Raw genomic sequence first — 21,358 nt, forward strand, 5'->3', positions numbered from 1 at the left:
TCATCGCAAGGAAGTAAATACTTTATTTAAACGCCAGTTTAATGTATTTAAAAAATGAAAGATAAAATGATCAAAGAACACGCGAAGAATATTGAAAGAAAGTGAAAACGGTTCTAAATATGAAAAACATTACGAACGAATGTAAGTTGAGTCATAACATTTGATAAACCCTATATCGCAAGTATCTTGTTTGTGGTGTGAATATTGTCGATAAAATGAATGCTAAGAATACTTCCAATTTTGAATGAATTCTGAAATTAGAATCTAACACCTTTTAGTAAATTTGAATAAATTTATCTTGCTTTACTGTTTAGTTACAAGAATCTTAAAATTCACAAAAAATACTTTGAGTTTTCATGCCCTTTCTCCTTAAGGGAAAACAACGAAATGAATTCTGCATAAATTGTGTAAATAATTGCGAATGGAAGGACTCGCATTCGTAATCCTTACATTTCGTTAAGCATAGCAAATAAAAACAAGCATTCAAAATCAGCCATGAATTTTTCAACTCCATTTTCCTTTGCAAGAATGATAAGAACAAATATTAGCTATTTTGACTCAGTTTCGATTCCCTTAAATGGATTATGTCATACATGAGTGGACCGACTGCGTTGGAAGAAATTGCATAACGTAGAAGACTTTGAAAGGTAATTCTTTGATGTTTAGGTTAAAAGAGTTGGAAAAGCAAACCTTTCACAACCATGCCTTTTCGCCAGAAATCCAATTTGTGGATAACACTAGTAGTGTTGAACTACGATGTCTGTTCAGCTGCCACTGCATCCGAGTTCGAACGGAATAATCTTATTTAATTTTGCAAGTCTAAGTAACATATTTCAGTACGAGATGTACATTTAATCATTTATAACTTTGCTTTTTGAAGTGCATTTAATTTTACTACTATCTGTTCTCCCACTGTAAATCATTTCCATATGGTTGTGAAACCAAAGAACAGCATAAACGGGAACATTTGGCAACATGGAGTAATTGAATATTGCCATGCTTTGTAAAGAGCCTAACAAAACATTGCACTAAATCTCTATTCGTTCTATTAACATTATAATTCAGATATTTAAATTCCAGTTGAGAAACAGTTAGATAAAAATCTATTAAAAAATTCTGGTATTATAAACTATTTGCATTCTATCTAGTCACATAATTCTAGTTCTTTATATAATTCATAGCGATACTATGAATTACATAAAGAAGCAGCCAGATGAATACAGTGAATTTTAAATGGTAAAATAATAAAGATTCAAGGGCATTGTTGCAATCGCAAGTACATGTAAATATTCGAAATCATTGCCCTTCGTTGCAATTAAGCATTTAAGTAACTCCGAGGAAGTGAATAAAAACAGAACCGAAAATGTTTCGATATTTAACGCAAATTGTTAGGGTTCCCAATCTTTCTTGCTTTAAGTATCTATCATTTTAGTACCATTATTAATAGAAAGTGAATTAAATCTTCCACATGAGAGAAACTGCAGAGTTATATTCTTATCTGAGGAAGGAATTAATGACGAACAGACTGCTACACTTCAAGTGACAGCGTACGTGATTGGATGAATGCAGACTATGCTCTCTTCAAAATCTTCTCATTGGGCACTGATTTTGGCATTTGTTCTTTTTTTTTTAAATTTCCTATCTAAACTTGCATGACAATTCAAGCGCTTCTATTAAACTAAATGTCTCGAGTCGTCTGAATTGTTCCTCAACAGGATTCTTGGACCAGAATGAGAGACTTTATAACCTTCGATAACTTCTAGTTGAATTAAGAAATACCACTGCTAAAGTAGCAACGAAATTTGTTTTTGAAAAATATTCTTTTAATATTTTCATTCTGTTAATGAAAATTGTACGGACTGCAAGTAAGCCACAACGTAGCACGGTAAAGTGACATGAAAATTATGGCTAAAGATAGTAAATGTTTCATCTTTGGGAACATTTTGACATTAAGTGGCAGATTTTTAATATTAAATATATTACGCATTAGTATCATCGTATTTTTAAAAATGATACTTTTTATGTGCAAAATGCATATATTTTTACTGCTTGAGATTTGGACGTTCACTATGAATCCATTTGGAAAATTATAAATATAATTTTATTAAACTCCATTTTGTATCTGCAAAACCGATATGTATACCACGATTCGTATTATACACGGCTACGTGAGGAGGAAGCTGAACGAGAGTTTTCTGTTTTAAAATCTGGCTTTCATTATACTCCACAATGTTTCATTGCTAGTATAGTAATAAGATTAATAAAAGAGAACATTTTAAAACAGTTACATTTTACTAAGAATTTCTAGCCTCCTTATTTTGATAAATTATTTCAGACAGTTTACGAAAACTCTAAATTATTTTGTTAATTGAATATTAAATTGAAATATAGAGAAAGGTTTAAAATATCTTTTACTGATTGAAGTTTGAATAACATAAAATAAATCAGATCAAATTTTTAAAAGAAATCACTCTATGTTACATTTTGTTATATACATTAAATACTAAGTAACAAATGTCAAAAATATTTCAGTGTACTCTTTACTGTATTTTCTGCATTTTTATATAAGAAAAATGCATAGGGCTAAAGTTATATGGATATCATTATCCAGAGCCCCAAATACCTGGAAAGCTTGTTATTCTTTCTGATTCATATAAATTCAAGCTTGTTGCTAATTTATTTTAAAGTTGTTTAATTTACATTCATTTATGTAACACAGAAAGGTAATATTAAAGTATGCATTTTTTAAATAGCTAGTGCTTTAAGTCTAGATATGATCCGGTTATTGGCTTACAACAAAAAGAGAGTTATGATCATAACCAATAAAAATGTTAATCTCACTTAATTCCATTATATGTCCTTACATTAGTACAAAAGCAAAGTTGTAATAAGTTTTCATAAATCGTTTTTTGAACGTTGTTTTGTTATGCTCGTATTATAAGCATTTATTGACGCTATAAATGACAGTATATTAAAATATAATTGTGCTACCATTCAAGCTGAAGAACTACTGCCTTAATATACACTAAACTACACCTTTTACTTTATTAACATTATCAAAACATTTTGTTAAAATTGAGATATTTAAATGAAGTCATCAAAAATTAGATTACATCTCGCTGTATGAAAATTACTGTTTTAAAGACTAACACAAACACATAACTTTTGTAAAGAAACTCTTTCCCATATTGTCATCAGACATTAGGCCCACCAGCGGCCTAGCGGTAAAGTCGCTGAACACTGGTAGCTCGGTCTGACATTCGAATCCCGCGAACGGGCTGGCTGCATGATCTTTTTCGTGGTTTTCCCCATGTGTAACGTGTATACGAGCCAGTTTACCTTAGAAAGTCCTCCACGAAGGCATCCCTCCCCTTAGGCAGATAGCCCTCGAGGCTTTGCCATAATCACACACACACCACACACACACACTAATAGTAAGTTGAAAACGATTAAAACTTTCAACTCAGTTTAGTTATACATTCATAAATGTCAGATTATGGGGAACATTTATTTCCAGGTTTAATAGTCCTTCTTTATTCGAATTTTTTAACCATTTCGCCGTCCTCGCCTCTCCGCGAAAATTTCTCCCCAGTGGCCCTTTGTTTTTCGCATCGTGTAATGTTTTCTCTGTACATACGCTTCAGCAGTACATATACTAAAATTGAAACTATACAGAGAAGATTAGCATGGCCCCTGCGCAAGGATGGCATAAATTTCGTAGTGGATGAATGCAAATGAATATTAAGTGAAATTATAAGGAAATAAAGCATAACGGAAAAGTAATAATATCTGCTTATTTCTAACAGCAGGATTAATTTGATAACATCTGATCCAGGCGGTCCACTCCTCCCATTTTGGCCCACCAGCGGCCGAGCGGTGAAATCGCTGAACACTGGTAGTTCGGTCCGAGGTTCGAATCCCGCGAACGGGCTGGCTGCATGGGCGTTTTCGTGGTTTTCCCCATGTGTAACGTGTATACGAGCCAGTTTCCCTTAGAAAGTCCTCCACGAAGGCATCCCTCCCCTTAGGCAGATAGCCCTAGTGTGCTTTGCCGTATTCTCAATACACCAACCTCCCATTTTGTTGTAATCTTTTACAATTATTGGTTTTTTTACAGTTCTTTTCCGTGTTTCAACATCAATCATAGAGTTATTATGGACTATGCTCATAAAACGTATAATCCGTCTTGTCTTTCCAATTCCCAACCTCATTTTTTCTCTTTTTCTGTTGAGTAGACGTTGAAGATCTCTTTCTCTGTCTTGTATCTTATGTAAAATGGCGGGAATATTCATAAACCCGGGGGGAGAATTCAATTAGAAATAGAATGTCTGATTAGTACTGCCCTCTAGGAGGTATTAAACAAACAAAAATAAAAACTCAAACAAGTAAACATTTAGAAAGCGTTTTAAACATTTAAAAGTTTTGAAATATAGAAGAACGCTTGAAGCGCGTTACGGCCGCCCTGCAGAAGTTTCACTTGAACGCGCTAGACGCGTTACGGACGACGAAGAGGTTAATATATGACAAATGCAGGTAATTTCTAGACCATTTTTATTACAGATGATTACAGAGAATTTTGAGTAATATAATTTTTTTAAATTTAAATTGAACTAGTTTTCAGATAAAAAATTATATCTTTATATATTTAAGAAATTTTCAAATGTATTAATAAAACTTTACTAGCATTGCATATTGTAAACAAATATAGAGCTTAGGAAGTAGATAATTGTGTAATAAAAATCTTCAAATATTTAATTGCGTCATATAGTTAGAAATTAAAATTATTGTAGTTATTTTGTATTTAACTACACACCATATTTTTAAACAGTATCAGTAGTAAAATATAATATAAAGTTTCAAAATTGAATCTCGGAATTTAAATACTAATCTTATCAGAATAAATTTATTAAGAAATTTAAACAACGTAGAGAATTCATCAATTCAATATTAAGATTTGTTTCAATAAGCATGCTTGTCTCTGTTTATTTCTCTTACTTGAATTCTTTTTATCGCAGTATATTTAATTAAAATGATTATCTTTTTTACGCCTTCCTTTTTTATCTCCTCTTTTAGTCTGATAATTGTTAGAAGTTCGATAATTGGAAATTTTCGAGTAGTCAAACTTGGTGCATGCTGCAAATGAAATTTATGATACATGTGTGTGCGTGTGTGTGATTATGACAAAGCCTCGAGGGCTATCTGCCTAAGAAGAGGGATGCCTTCGTGGAGGACTTTCTAAGGGAAACTGGCTTGTATACACGTTACACATGGGGAAAACCACGAAAACACCCATGCAGCCAGCCCGTTCGCGGGATTCGAACCTGGGACCGAACTACCAGTGTTCAGCGACTTTACTGCTCGGCCACTGGTGGGCTGAAATTTATGAAAACTTAGTATTAGGCTTTCTTGATAATCTGAATTTCTTCGAACTATTGGGTAGTCGGATGTTTTACAAACAATGTTGAAACAATTTCTAGAAAAGGAATTGTCAGATATTGCTCCCAAACCGTCTTCGTAGAATTTTTCAATATCCTTTTACGAGTTGGGGTAGCTTTGAATCATTTACAAGAATAAACTGCACTCTTCCTTTTGTGCAGTAGAGTTCCTGTTAAACAATCTCAGATTAAACAATGCACTGCAAAAATTTAATATTGCAAAGTTTTAATATTACTAATGGCAGTCACACGAGAAAAATTATTTGGAATTTTTTTTCTAAAATAACTTGTTAAATTTCACATTGCCACTTTCCTCAGTGTTAAACAGAACATATTTAATTTCCAATAAATTTTCTTATAGTGCGCGTCATAATGAGCATTTCTTTCTTTTTGTTCCTTGTGCATTAGCACTGAAGGCGTAATGAGTACGTTTCCTCAAGCACAGAATTAAAGAATCATAAGTCAAAAATTTTAACTACGAAATCTTTATTTAATAAAAATAGGATAATTCTACTTAACTTAAGCATAACAAAAAATAATGTTCACGGACATTAAAATTGAAGTATTCAAAAGAATAACTTACATAGAATCATCATCAGTACTAAATATCACCAGGCTTACCTATTTTAGGCAATAAAAAGGAGAAACACGAACATACTTTGTCATCGTACCGGAAAGAGAAGAAAGTACTACTTGATTAGACCTTTGGCCAGGTACAAGTAGCTAGGGTGAAAATCGAATATACTGCATTGCACACGAACTTTACTTTCTCTCGCCAACATATATCTTGGCGCACGTTCGTTTCGTATGCCTTTCGAGTTTCATTATGCAAAATACCTAAATTTATGCTAACACTTTTCGAATGAAAAACCTGGTGTGATGACTGTATACCGCATTGATGACTCTGCTCCATGTGCTAACTGGGTGTTGGTTGCGTTTGTTAAGGTTGCTTATTACTTATCATATAAAGAATTATAATACATTTAATATAAATCTATGAGAAGTTTCATTAACAATACTTAACAACATTGAAGGTGTAGAAATAATCATTGTAGATTATTGTCCTCTTTATGTGAGGATCGAATAGGCGGGAAGAGTCTCTCTTGTCGAGAGTTTAAGAACATTTCGAGTTCTTGCCTTGAATAAAACAGTTTACAGACTGAATTAATTACTCCCTCTTAATTTTTTGGTTGAATTTTATGTCCTCTCACTCATTATCATTGAAACGATATCAGAGGCGCAACAGGATCATTGGCCCGTCAGTATCCATGAAATCGAGAACTTTGGTGACAGACACAGTGCCAAAATCCTTGGCCGTGAAGTTATGGTTCTTTTAATAGCAAGTAGAGCCATAAATGAACGCTTCTGCAATGTCAGGGCCTGTGGTTACACACCCCATAACAGCTGAAACACTGGGACCTATGGAGCACAGCACTACATGAATTTCTTAGCTTTGTGGGATCCGTCGTGGTTTTCTTCATGTTTAATGTGTATATGAGTCGGACATCCTCAGAAAGCCCACCACGAAGCACGAAAGCATCACTTCTCTTAGTAAGATAGCCCTAGTGTGCTTTGATATAATCATATAAGTCAAATCAAACAAAACTTTGTATGGTCCGCCCGCAAACCTTTTCATATTTCATGACAGAAGATAAAATTACATACTCATTCAAAGTGTAGTAACCAGCTTTTTTTCTTTGCTAATGAAAAACGTTTTCATATTTCATAATTGAAGACAAAATTACATACTAATTCAAAGTAGAATTACCAGAGTTTTTTCTTTGTTTCGTAGTCTTTATCGCGTAAAATTTAATTTAAAATAAAAAGTAAAAATATAAAATTTTAAATAAAACGTTTTTCGTCCAACGAAGGCATTTTAAGAACTAATGTTCAACAGTTAGGTGTGATTCGATATTCTTCATTATTTGTCTACTATTTAATCCCATTTGTGTGGAATAACTGAATTACACTGGTGTGCAAAAATTAAGGACGAAGTCGAAAAATTAGCATATCAGCTGAACGAAGAGGCAGAGCGGACAGAAAGACCAATCAGGAGATTAAGTAAGGTGATGTACGGTAGCACATGCGCAGATATGCAGCTAGACGTAATGGGGGAGTGTCTGAGTAATATAAAGCATGTTGTCGGTGTAAGATCAGTATTTCTGGCAAAGAGATTGCACGCCATATAGCAGTTAAAATCACACCGAGTTGCTGCCTCAGCGAGAAATGGCGAATAATCAATGTGTTAGACGACATCTGGATGCTTTTACCCGAGGTCGAATCATTGGGAAGTTGGAGGAAGGCCGCAGTGTGACAAGTGTGGCTGCAGAGTTCGGAATTGCTCACAGCATCGTTTCACGACTTTGGAGACAATTTCAAACTACAGGAACAGCTATCCGGGGGTTTAGTAGTGGTCTTTCACGAGGAACCACACCCGCAGATGACCGGTATATTGCCTTACAGGCCAGAAGAAACAGGCGGCAGACAGCGGGAGAAATCGCTAGACACACGACACAGGCGACTGGACGACCGATATCGCGTTTTACCGTGGCCAGAAGACTGCACGGTGGTGGTCTGTTTGCACGACGCCCTGTACGGTGTGTACCTCTAACGCCTGCCCATCGGAGAATGCGTTCTCTGTGGTGCCGTGAACACCGGAATTGGAGAGACAATGAATGGGGACGAGTACTGTTTACAGATGAGAGCAGATTCAGTCTGAGTAGCGATTCTCATCGCATACTCATCTGGAGAGAGCGGGGAGCCGCAATCATCCCTCGAACATCATTGAAAGGGACAGGTATGGAAGTGGCGGTGTTCTCGTTTGGGGAGGCATCATGCTTGGTAGTCGTAAAGACCTTCACATCTTCGACGCAGGTTTAGTCAACGGGACCCGTTATTGTAACGAGATTCTTCTTCCATATGTGCGTCTTTTTAGAGGCGCTATGGGTCCGCAGTTCCTTTTCATGGACGACAATGCACCATGTCATCGCAGAGTAGCTGCCGAACAGCTCTTAGAGAGTGAGGATATTGAACGTATGGATTGGTCGGCACGATCTCCGGATCTCAATCCCATCGAGCATGTATGGGATTTTCCAGGCAGACGCTTGGCAGCTCGTACCTTACCACCAGTAACGATTCCGGAGCTTCGATTGGCGCTGCAAGACGAATGGGCAGCAGTGCCTCAACAACTCATTGACACCCTCATTCTCAGCATGGGCAGACGTTGTGAAACCTGCCTAGCCGTCAGGGGAGATCATATCCCCTATTAAAGACCGGATGTTTCTTGCTGGACACCCATCACAGGGATGTTTCGGCCTTCAGTCGCATTGCGCTCCATGCTACGTTTTCAATAAAGCTTCTTTTTATCCCTCTGATTTCTCTTTTAGTAAGTGTTGCTTACATTACTCATGTCCTTACGTATTGGGAATCTTACGGTATTAAATGTGTTGATTTGGAAAGCTTTTGTACAAAGTTATATTGAAAAAACCGTCTCGTCCTTAATTTTTGCACACCAGTGTATGTCGACTAACTGAGATTTTGCTGTCTTTAAAAATAACTTCCCAGAAAAATTTTAATTTCCATTAGAAAATCCATAAAGATATTAGAAATAGAGCAGAAGTCAGCTGTTTTCCATTCCATATTTTAATTCTGTCTTTTAAAACATTTAATGATTAACTTTTGCCTTTTAAACATTTTATGAGTATTACCTTTCATGCACTGTTTATTCTAACGTTTGCAAGTAATATCTCCGTTGTTGAAAGAATAGAAACATTAAAAAGTTCTAACCAATTTATGTGTCCTTGGCTACTAAAACGTTTATGGAAGCGTTTAGAGAACTTTAGCTGGTCTTCCTACAACTATAAAATATAAGTCCAAGAAAAGGTTAAAATACCTTTTTATTCACTCAAAGAAACACTCACAGACAGCCCCCTTCTCTGGCTTACAGGAAAGCCTCTACCTGGGCTTAAGATAGAAAATAAGAAACTAAACTAAATCTAACTAGCTAAACTTTAGCCGAAGCTTTCCAAAGATAACTAATCGAGTTGTTCCGTAATTAAACCTCCCGGCGAAAACTAACATGCACTACCGCCGTATGTAATAAGATGGGCTTAAAGGAACGACGTGATCCGAAGGCAGAACACAGTGTCCCGAGAAATTGTCAGCTCGGGAGTGACGGAACTTCCCATTAAATACTGGTTCTACTTCACTTTCACAAAACGTGATATTGAAAATCTCAGTCTGGCAGGCAGTTATATATGGAAAACAAGAATTTAAAGGAAAGGGTTTCAAAATTTGAAATAAATATTAGGAAATGTAAATAATTCGTACAACATTATCAAAAGAAAAGACAATTATTTATTCATGTTATCATTTTCAAGTAGGCCTAAAGCGTTTAGGTCACCACTGATACCGTATGACTTCAAACTACTATTACTTTATGCAGCATTTTTCTGATGAAAATCACTATTAAAAACTGATTTTGTTTTAATTATATATAATCATTTTTACGTATTGAAATAAGTTTCATCATAGCGATACTCAGCAATGCTTTGAACGGCCAAGAAGTTTAAAGATCGCGGAATACTGGTAGTTCACCCTGGGCGCCAGACTGCTTGATTGGTTTTCGGGTTTTTTTTCCCATGTGTAACGTGAATACGGGTCAGCTTCCATTAGAAAACCCTTTCTGAAAGGGTCTCTTCTCTTAGAGGACAGCCCTCGGGCCTTGACCTACTAATCCAACCTATCCCATATTATTTTGATTTGGTTTAAGAAGAAAATCATGCACGATTTATCTATCTAATAAAAGGGATACATTCTTGGAAAATTTCCAAAGCAAACAAAGGCCTCTATGCACGATTTATCTATCTAATAAAAGGGATACATTCTTGGAAAATTTCCAAAGCAAACAAAGGCCTGTATTTATGGTACACCTAATGAAAACTACTAAAACAAACCATGCAGAAAGCACATTCCACTGCCGAAAGTAGAAGTTAGGGTAGAAATACCAGTGCTTTGTACACTCAGACACTGGTGGATTACCTACATTTAAAAACTACATGTCTTTCACACTCTAACTGATTCGAAATTTTGACTTTTCGAATTTCTTTTATGTTCCCTTAAATTTAAGCTTTTCAATTCAATTAAATGTCTATTATGTATTTATGTACTTTAATTTAAACTTATGTGCATAAATTGAGTAAATAATACATTTAATTTCTAATTTAGACATTATTAATATTACTGTTATGAATTATTATCAGTTCCGAAACTTTATAAACTTATATTTTTATTTGTAAATTAAACACTAAATGCAGAGTTATAAAATAAATCAAGTTATATGGTATACTGCTTTTCTGCCGCTTTTATAACATAGTGGATGGTGGATATATTGTTAGAAGGAAAATAAGATAGTCCAGGGTTGTCCAAATAGCATGTTTATTTTTTAGAAAACTGAATTATTTTCTTCCTGTAGTGTCTTCTTTGTATTCAAAAATGCATGTTAGTTACTTAAACACATTGTTAAGTGTATTTTATTACCAAAATAAAATTTATGGTGATTTTTTATGCATTTGCTGTATTAAAAGATTTTATTTATTGCCAGTTTATAACAAGTCTCTTTCAGATATGGAAAAAGGTTAATACAGAATCCTCAGTAATGAAAAAAAGTCTGTATATGGAAAGAAAATCTCATGAAACTAGCCTAAATAACGTTATTGTTCAAGATGAATTCAGGCATGGAATGTTTCTATAGAACTCATAGCTGAATAGTGAGTTTTAAGGCTTCTAACATTATTACTAAGATGTTTTTGCTTTTATCACGTTTTCCTAGCTTTTGTTCATTTTTTTTTCGATTATTGGCCAGAGTTTAATCAATAGGAAGCCTTTTGACGCAAGATTTGTCAACAAGATCTTTATTATGAACTACAAAAGGAAAAGAAAAAGTTTGAAATATATTAGAAGAAAACACTCCACTATAGCTCAAAAGGCTTCGTCAAAATTTAGGGCTATTTTTTTTAAAGAATGATGAAAGCCTTCCAATGTTTCACGTATAAGATTCAAGATTCAGCATTTATATGTCACTTAAGCGTCGGTAGGTAATATAATTTTTCAAAATTAAGGCTAGATATGAATGAAAAACTCAATAAAATATTATCTGGTTTACTACAAGATTCGCTTTTAAATCAGTGGCTATGTCCAATAATCGAAAATGATGAACCTGGTGGCTCACAAAACTGCGTCTCAATATCCAGCATTCCCCCAAAAGATATTGTGTAGTTTATAAGATTTTTCTTAGGAAGCTATACACAAAAGGCCACCTGGGAAGTTATTTTTTTAGTCGATTGCAGCTGTCAGATATACTTTTATAGATTAAAGCATAAGCAAATCGTATTAAAACTGCGTAAGCAAATTATTATGATTTCCCACGATATGGTTTTGCTTTGTACTTCATTCCTAACCCCTTTTCTTTATTAATTAACCTACAGTATTTAAACAATGGTAAATCTCCCGAATGTGAAAAGCAGTTCTCTACTAAGTTCCTGAGGAAAGTATCGATCACAACAGCTAATAAAGCTTTGTGATGGACAGTTAACAAGCTAATGTGATTAACAAGGTTCTGTAATCCTGTTTTATAATCTTTGAAGCGATCCTATATATCTAAAAAATACTGAAACCAAGTAGAATTATAGGTAGTTATGGCAACGAGAATTTTCACTCCAAGTTGACTATTATACGATTCATTAAAATTTCGTCTTGTAGGATAAAGATCGTCTATATATAAAGCCGGAAATGTTTTTTTTTCCTTGTTAGAAACAAAACTGTGATATAATAGATATATTTCATGCTGAAAATTGGTGTCAAATATTGTCAAATTATTAATTATTCTTAATATCGTGATAATTCATGTAGGGCAACATTAAAGCCAGGTTTTACGACGATGTCCAAAAATTATCTCAAGGAAGTAAACTTAGAAATTAAATGTATAGTTAAAGCTTTAAATTCCGACATGTTAAATAGTTTGTTTTCTGACTTTAGAGTTTTCCTTTATTTAACTGTAACTAAAGAAAGCAAATATTTAAAACATCTAACGTTATAAATTCCTTTTATTTTTTAACTAATTAAAAACTAATTTAATTAAACCACATAATATGGTTTTTAAGTGCATTCATTTATTTCCTCTTATGTTTATCAATTGGTAAGTGTAAGCGTTTATGTAGAAATTCTAGTAAAGACTCGTTTAAAAATGCAGTGAACTTGAGATAGATCGTTTAGTTTTACTTTATTTAGTAAAGTTAGTCATTATTTTTTTACTGTATGAAATAAGACTTCTAATCAAACGTGAGATGGAACTAGGGTGCTATTTAAGTAATTAGATTGTTAAAAAATTAGAAATATTTTTAAAATATGTGCTAGTTCTAATTTTTATTGCAGTTATAATGAGCATAAATATTTCAGAAATTGACGAAGAAGGTATTATAGTTACCCACATTGGCTATGAACATTCATTTTGCATGCAAGCGGAACTAGTATTACTATATTTAAGCAACACCTTATTAAGCTAATAATTTTTTTAAACAATTTAGTTAGTACAAGAAATTACCTATAAAATAATTTAGGTCAGTACTTATATATAGATCTGCTTTATGAATAAAGAATTATACTGCACATAAGACTAGCTAAATAAAATTATAAGTCGAGTCAGGGTTTTTTTCTTTTCGCAGCCGCGAGATCTAACTAGATAGCGACAACCCTAACGATACATAAATCTTCATAAAAAGGAACTGGTAATAACAATAATTTACCATATATCATATAACATAAAATATATGAAGTTTATTGTTAACTTTGGCATTGCACGCAGCTGATAAGTGACGAAGGACGGGACACCTGGCGTCTACCAGAGGTAAGCAAGTGGCTGCCCTCGTCTTCCACTATCCAAAGCTTATTGGAGAATTTGAGAATTTAGGTAAGCTACATGGCCATACAAGGGCTAAGTGGCTGTATAATGGCTACTTATTTGAAAACAGAGGATGTAAGAAACATATTGCTATGCCAGAATATGAAACGGAGAACATAAAGCATGAAAGTAATACAATTAATAAGTAGTGCAATATAGAAGTATATAAGTAGTAAATATGTCGTAAAATAAGTAAGTAGTATAATATAAAAGTACATAAGTAGTAAAATAAATAAGTAGTACAATATAAAAGTATATTTAGTAGACAAGTGACGGAGGACGAGGGCACCCATCCTCTAACCTGGTAAACAGGTATATGTCCTATGTCCTCCTTTGGCTGGAAGCAACATTTCCCTGGAGACTCTGCGGAAGTTTAGTCGAATACAAATGCAATGAGTTTACGTTCGTGGTACACCGTTCATTGTGATTCGCATGTTACGCTAAATGTTCAGATTGCGCACGGAAGGCGCTTCAGCTCTGTATTGCAGAGTATATGCTGTTTTGTTGACTAAAGTGGGAGTAGCTCAGCGATAGAAAGTTATATATGATGTGGGAGATGCCCTGTCTCAATGCTGCAATCGTGATGCTAATCTGACATAACTTATCCACAGTCCCTCCATTTTGTATAATAAAACATATGTGAGTGTCCACATGCGGTCTGGAGAGCCTTCTACTCCGCAGAAGCTACGCACGTTACAGTTTCGGAAATTCCAAAGAAAAGAAACGAACAGGAAACGGTCCGTGGCCCGTGACAAAGTTTATTTATTTTAAAGTTATTAGTATTTGTGAGACGGACACATGTCTTTGATGGTTTAACTTTTGGGAAAAACTCGTATGTACATCTTCCGGTATCATTTAAGTCCCATTTCTGTTGCCATTTTAGGATGGCTTTCTGAAGCAGCTCCTTTTTCAAGTAAGAGGGAGGGGCCGGAATATTGATTTCTTCTGCGTTATACATTACACATCTAATTATTTCACTGCTCTTCATGACGAAAAAACAGACTACCTCATCTGACGCTTCGGTGCACATTTGGCGACTGGCGACCCGTTAACAGAAAAGTACTTATTTATTAGTATTAAAGTTATCTCAGATCTCCTAATTTGAAATATAGAGGGGAGAAATTAACAAATAGTATAGGGCATTACGCAGGAAATTCATGCTCTAGAAAACTTGAAAGTCTTCAAAATTTTATCTAATGCAATTCATATATATGGACGTTTATTCCATGTTATTAAGAAAAAAAAAGACCCTTGAATTTTCGTATTTCTTCATAACATCAGAATTATATTAAATTAATTTTCACTAATTTAAATTGTGTTTATAAATTATAATTGCATAACGGATATCAGTTTCACACTGAGTCAAAAGGCAATGCTTTTAATCTATGATAATAAAAAAAATTCACATTTTTATTAAGCAAAATATGTGATTATTTTCAATAATTCATTAAAAGAAAACAGGTTAATTATTTAATTTCGTTAAGCAGTTTGCGCCCTAAAATCGCTCAAGGGTTTCGACCTCTGAATACTGGTAGTTACGGCTGATTATACTAAACAGGGTTTGAGCCCAAGCCAACGATGTCTGAGTTTTGTAGTTTGTCGATGTAACATAAAGAGGAGCCAGTTTCCCTTAAAATATCCTCCCGAAAAGATCGCTTTAGCATATTTTTTCAAATAACGCAACTTAACGAATAAGCAACTTATAAAAATTTCTGACAAATTGCAGAAAATCTCCAATTTGATGAAAATGCTCTGCAGTACTTCGCGAAACTTGTGCTATGTGCATTTAACCAGAATTTGAAAATTAATTTCAAACGTTGTCCAAAAATCGATCATCGAGAAGAAGCGTTTGTTAAAGAATATTTTAGACTTTTTTGAAAGTCGGAAAACAGCATTGCATCGTCAACTAACATTATTTTTTACAGTTTGTAACTTCCTATCTATAACGATTCAGAAGCTTCCTTTACTATTCGTTCTTTACAGCTTTGTGTGTTTTTAGACGAATATATTTCTTTCAGAAGAACTAAACTTTCTGAGTTTGAAGTTTTTCCTTTGCTAGTAAAGATTTATTATTATTATTATTATCATTATATTTGAGTACGTTTGGATAATAAATTTTTCATGTTTACCATTCGAGAACTTCTTTTTATTACAGATGGCAATAAATAAGACATCGTAAACAATAGCTTAGAATTTATATATATCTATTTTTCTAATATACTTTCAAACTTATTAATGGCCCATTTCTTTTCTGCATTCTAGTTTAGAAAAAAAATCATTTTTTATTTTATATTTTTCAAAGCCTCTTTTATGTCCAGCTTTTTTTATACTTACTCACAGAAGCACTTTTACATTATATCTCCGTTCTTCACAGTTATTTGTAAAGTAAGTGGAACTACTAATGGCCGACTGAATACTGGTAGTTTGATCCGAATTTGAACCCATGAAAACAAACCCGCTGTAGGTTTGATTTTTGTTGGTAAGCTCATGTATAAAGTAAATAAGAACGAGTTTCTCTTACAGTATCCTCCACGAAATCCTTAAATAACGATCATATTGTTTGTTATTATATAGTTCTAGTTAAATTATGTGTCCTTGGCAATTAGAATTATAGAAGAGTATAGCGACTATTAGCTGTTCTTCTTACAACTACAGGAACAAAGTCCAAAGAAGTTTTAAAATACCCTTTTATTTAGCTCAAACAGTATTTAAAGGAGGCCCCTCTCAGGCTTAAAAAAATAAGAAACTAATCTAATGCTAACTTAACTACACTCATGTCCATAAATTAAGGTTAATGCAAAATCAGGCAAAGGAAGAGTTAGAAGCAAAACAAATTTGACTTATTTGTAAAACTTATTTATTAAACAAAAGGTAAAGAGCAAAAACGATGCTGTATGTTTGATATTATTAAACAAATTAGCGATTTTTTCTCCCTGGAGAAAATTACAAAAAAAAAAACCTATTTACAAAAAACCAATATTACATGGTTGCTATGATTATTAATACATTGTATGTCTCCCAGACGATGCAATACAGTTCGTACAACGCCTAGGCATGCTGAGTATCAAATTATCGATCTGATCTTGGGGGATATTACACCACTCAAAAAGCAATACTCTCCGAAGTTCCGGTAAACATGTAGGAGGAGGTTGACAGGTTGCAACTCGTCGGCCAAGCATGTCCCACACGTGCTCTACTAGATTCAAGTCCGGTGAGAATGCTGTCCAGTCCATACGGGTGATATCCTCCGATTGAAGGCATTCGCTTACGATGTTTGCACGGTGAGGACGGGCGTTGTCATCCATAAACACAAACTGTGCGCCCATGGCGCGACGAAACAAAGTACATGTTGTTCAAGAATGACGTCCCGATAGATTTGGCTTGTCATGGTTCCAATTTGAACATGCAGGTCAGTTCTGGAACCCAGAATAATTCCACCCCAAACGAGCAGTCCTGCACCACCGTAACGGTGTCGTTCAATGGTGTTTTCTTGGTGGTAACGGGTACCTGGAGCTCTTCATATGAAAGTCGGGCGAGAATCAGACTGCAAGCTAAACCTGGACTCGTCGGAAAACTTCACACAAGCCCACTGTTGCGGTGTCCACAATGTATGCTCTCTACTCCAGGCTAACCGCAGGCGACAGTGAGTTGCAGTAAGTGGAACGCATCTGACAGGTCTACCAGCCATATAGACCAATTTGCCCTAAGCGTCTGTACACGGTCTGCCTTGAAATTGTCGTACCAGTGGCTGAAGAGAGCTGAAGAGACAGGTCTGAGGCTTCGTTCCGCCTGTTTCTTTTGGCAGTAACTGCCAAATACCGGTCCTCATCCGGCGTTGTAACTCTGAGGCGACCTGTGCTGTAACGTCTACTCAAATTACCATCATCTTGGAATCGTTGGCAAAGCCTGGAGATGACACTCTGGGCAATTCCAGGTTCGTCTTATACTTCCAGTTGGGTACGCCCACATTCCAGACGGCCGATAATTCTACCACGTAAAAAATAATCCAAATGCGTCCTTTGTGTCATAACTATTCGGTTATTGCACTGAAATGCTTATAAAGCGCCTGCGAACAATTTTACTTCTTTGCCTGTATTCCTTATATATCACTCTCTTACACTCTCGTCATTGTGACGTACCATCGCTGTCATCTGGTTACTTCCTGAAATTTGCATATGATTCTTGAAGATGTGTGTAGTGCTTTTACAGGTGATATATTTATCTTAGAGTTTGATTTCCGTGTGACTCCGACTTATCCTTAATTTATGAACATGAGTGTAAAAACTAGCCGAAGCTGCACAGAAATGACTAATAGAGTTGACCCTTAAATAAGGGTTAGTTAAAGCTCACCGGCGAATACTAGCAGGCAAGTAACAATACTGCCGAAAGTAGTAAGATTTGGCTTAAAGCAACGACGTGGCCAGAAGGCAAAATAAGCTCTACTGAGAACTTCTAAGATCTTCTACTGAAGTGACGAACACTTCAACTTAAATACCAGATCTACCTCATTTACATAAAACGCGATACAGAAAACTCATTGTGGCAGAGCGTTGTAAGTGGGAAACAAGATAATAAAGGAAAGGGTTTCAAAATTAAAAATAACTATAAGAAAATTAAGCAAATCCCTACAGCATATTCAAATAATCCAACCTAATGAATAAGCAACATACAGAAACTTCTGACAACTTGTAGAAAATCTCCAGCATTGTTCTGAAAAGCTTTTCTAAAGCGTGTATTTTGTGCTTTTAACCATATTTTTAAGCTTAATTTAAATGTTAGAGATAAAATGCAATATATGAATTTAAAAATAAGGTTATAGAGAAGTCAAAAGATTTTTTACGATTTAAATAACATCATTATAGCAAATATGCTGAGTGAGGAAAAGGGAAAAAAAATTGAACATTAATGCAATATTTTTTACTAAAATTCTTGTGACGTTCAAATAATTTTTTAATTCAAAATAAAATAATGAATTAAGACTACAAGCTGTCAAACATTTAATAGTAATTAATGAATTTTACGCACATTTTACTTTATACTTATTATTAATATTTAATTGGAATGTCCGTTGTTTTTAATTACAAATGCACATCGCTTGAATATACTACTCACAGGTTTTGTCAAGATCATTTATTGGAATCAAATGATAACCAGTATAAAATTGCAACTTCATTTAACTGTACTTTATAGCTTTCATACTTTAAACTGAATCAGTACCATAAAATATTCTCAAGTGGACTGAGAATTTGACTAGTCGGCAGAGCCGGCAATTTTTGCTTTTATTTAGAAAAAGAAACAATTTCATGTTCGATAGCATGATGCATTATCATCTTTAAAATTGTAACATTGTTTTGAAAGACGTTAATAACAAAAATAAGCATCTTTCTTTCAAGCTATTGATATACTAGGTAGCAATCATTCTTTTTTTACACAGTGTGTAGCATATCCACTCCATGTGCTGAGATATAACCGCGTATCCAAAGTTTCAGAAGGTTTTCCTGCTGCTGCTTGAGCAAATGATCCAACGATATTATTGGCCAGCAATGTCTTGATGAATTTTTTTCTTTATGAAATTAATGCAAATTTCTCTTTGCAGCTTTAATTTACAATTAAATTACTTTATAGTAACACTTTCTTACCATTCGTCTCTACAATAGGGAACAGTTCTTTGTTAACATAACATTTTGTGTTTTGTATCTTTACTTTCCGAAGGTACTAATTCTTAAACTAGTAAATTTATCCTACCTGATAACTTAAAACTTTCACTTTTAAAGCTGAAATTTGAATACCAATATCAAATTTCAGTTCCCTTTAGAGTATAATCTTTAAGCTGCAAATCATAGGCAAGTCTTGTTTACAGAACATAAGGCAAAGCTTTAGGTTATATTATATTAAATCAGAAATATTTAAGCTATGTTAAATAAGGATTAATTACACATAAAAGAAAGAATAAACTATTTTAATTTTAAAACAGTTGAGTAAAAGTGTTAGCATATGAAATTAAAAGTCGATTTCGCATTCAAGAGGAATTTCCAAAAGGCCGCACTTTTCTCCCTCCTGCTCTGCATTCCTCTTATTTAAATTCCTGGAAGCAAATATTTTCCTGTAACTTACCATAAAAAGCCGTATGATGTACGAAGAAATGCAATAAGTTCTTTCCGGCTAAAATTTTCACTAGAATCCTCAAATAAGTAAATAAAGGCGAATTACCTGAACTGTCTTCCCACTTAAGAACCACATGATGAAATACGGATAATGAATAGGAAGTTATATATATATATATATATATATATATATATATAACTACCTGAGCAAACTTCAAGAAAAATTTACTCACTATTTCCAGTAATAAAAACTTTCCTTAAAGAAACCTTACCTTTACTTTATTAAAAGTTTTGATAGGATCAATATGTTTTCTTTTTCCCTCAGACGTGCATTCCAAAAGATACTTTTCCTTTCCTTTATTTTTAGAAAGTGAACTTTAATGCAAAAACTCAATATATTGTCCGGGAAAGCAGTGCACGGAATTTCATTTATCTTCTGTACTAAAAATAATATCTACCCCTTTTCACTTTCTGTCAGGCTTCCCAAAAATTTCATCCCTCCTGGTTGTCCTGACAAACCCTTTTCATTTTTCACGGCCTTTGCCCACTCTTAGCTTTTCTCTTTCACAAAAAAGAAGGATAACATTCATTTCCTTGCAACGCGTGGCTTGAAAGGGGGTACCGTCTTTCATTCTGAGGTGGAAGGAAGAAAAAACGAAAACAGGAACTGTGGAAGGATATTATTCTTGCTGTGGAGTGAATGGGAAGGAAATTATCTTATTCTCTCACACAGCGAGTGAAATGTCACGAATTACTTAGCCGTATAGTAAATTAAGTGGATAGTAAGTTAACATATATTTTAACTCAAAATTGAAACATTAAGAATAAATAAAAAGAGAATAGTATAAAAATTAAATTTGATCACTGTTAAAATTGTAATAGTTTACATTAAAAAGTATACAGTGATGTAGATAACAATACGCAGACACGTAAAATTAATTTTACTTTTAATCTCTTTTCTTTGGGTTTATCAACTACGTTTATTAAGTAGAAATGTGTAAGTTTTTTTACATCTGTTAATGATATATTGACAGGAATATTTATGGAGAATTTTTTGAAAATAAAAAAATAATTTATTTTACAGAATAATAAACTGAGAAATTTTATTCTTGAGGATTTACTTGAAGTGTTTGAAATGTTCTTGATATTAAGCTAAAAGTTTCCAGCAGGTCAATCCAGCGGATCATTCATTGATTTGATATCCCTTGATAATCCTATGACATTTTCTCTTTTATATATTTGCAAGAAAAATAAATTTAGGGAAAATATTGGAAAGAATATCGAGTAGAAAATTATAATCCTTAAAAAATTATATGCACACATTGGAATAATTTTCCATACAGAACTCGTTATCCTCCTCGAAACAGAGCCTATGAAATAACAGCAACATCCAAACGTTACTTCTAGAGTAACAAATTTTCTTTCTTTTCTCTTTATTAAGGACATATTTTGGATGTTTCATTAGTAGTCAATTTATCTTCATCTATGTTCATTCATGCCTTTAGTGCACGGTAATTGAGAATATTACAAATTGAGTATACTTTTCAAATTCAGATAAAACTTCGATTTGCATCTGAATGGAACGACGAGACCTGCGTGCAAAAGGAGATTTTCGCCTTAAAGAAAAATACTGGCGATATCTTTCAATATGAATGCGAATTTATGACTCCACACACTCTTGTATCCATACTTGGTTCAAGCTGAGTATAAAAGAGCTTCACCGCAAGAACTTCTATACTCTGCAGCAATGAACTCAAGGATGAACAAAACATGCGATTTAATATGGTTTCCTGCATCATTGGACAAGTTGTTGCCCCACACAAAAATTAATAAGATAGAAGGGAATACTAATTGCTTCCATA

At 34.0% G+C, this 21,358-nt stretch overlaps 1 non-coding gene across 1 annotated transcript; it reads left to right on the forward strand.

Moving 5' to 3' along the window:
- The first annotated feature begins 3,629 nt into the window (after nt 1-3,629).
- On the forward strand, nt 3,630-3,740 carry LOC118205664 (U6 spliceosomal RNA). Its single transcript, XR_004761023.1, has one exon. It is a non-coding gene; the product is annotated as a U6 spliceosomal RNA (small nuclear RNA).
- The last annotated feature ends 17,618 nt before the right edge of the window (nt 3,741-21,358 follow it).

Source organism: Stegodyphus dumicola, chromosome X1 (genome assembly GCF_044657685.1).
Source record: "Stegodyphus dumicola isolate Sdum_Otavi_A_Nest chromosome X1, ASM4465768v1".
Classification (NCBI taxonomy): domain Eukaryota; kingdom Metazoa; phylum Arthropoda; class Arachnida; order Araneae; family Eresidae; genus Stegodyphus; species Stegodyphus dumicola.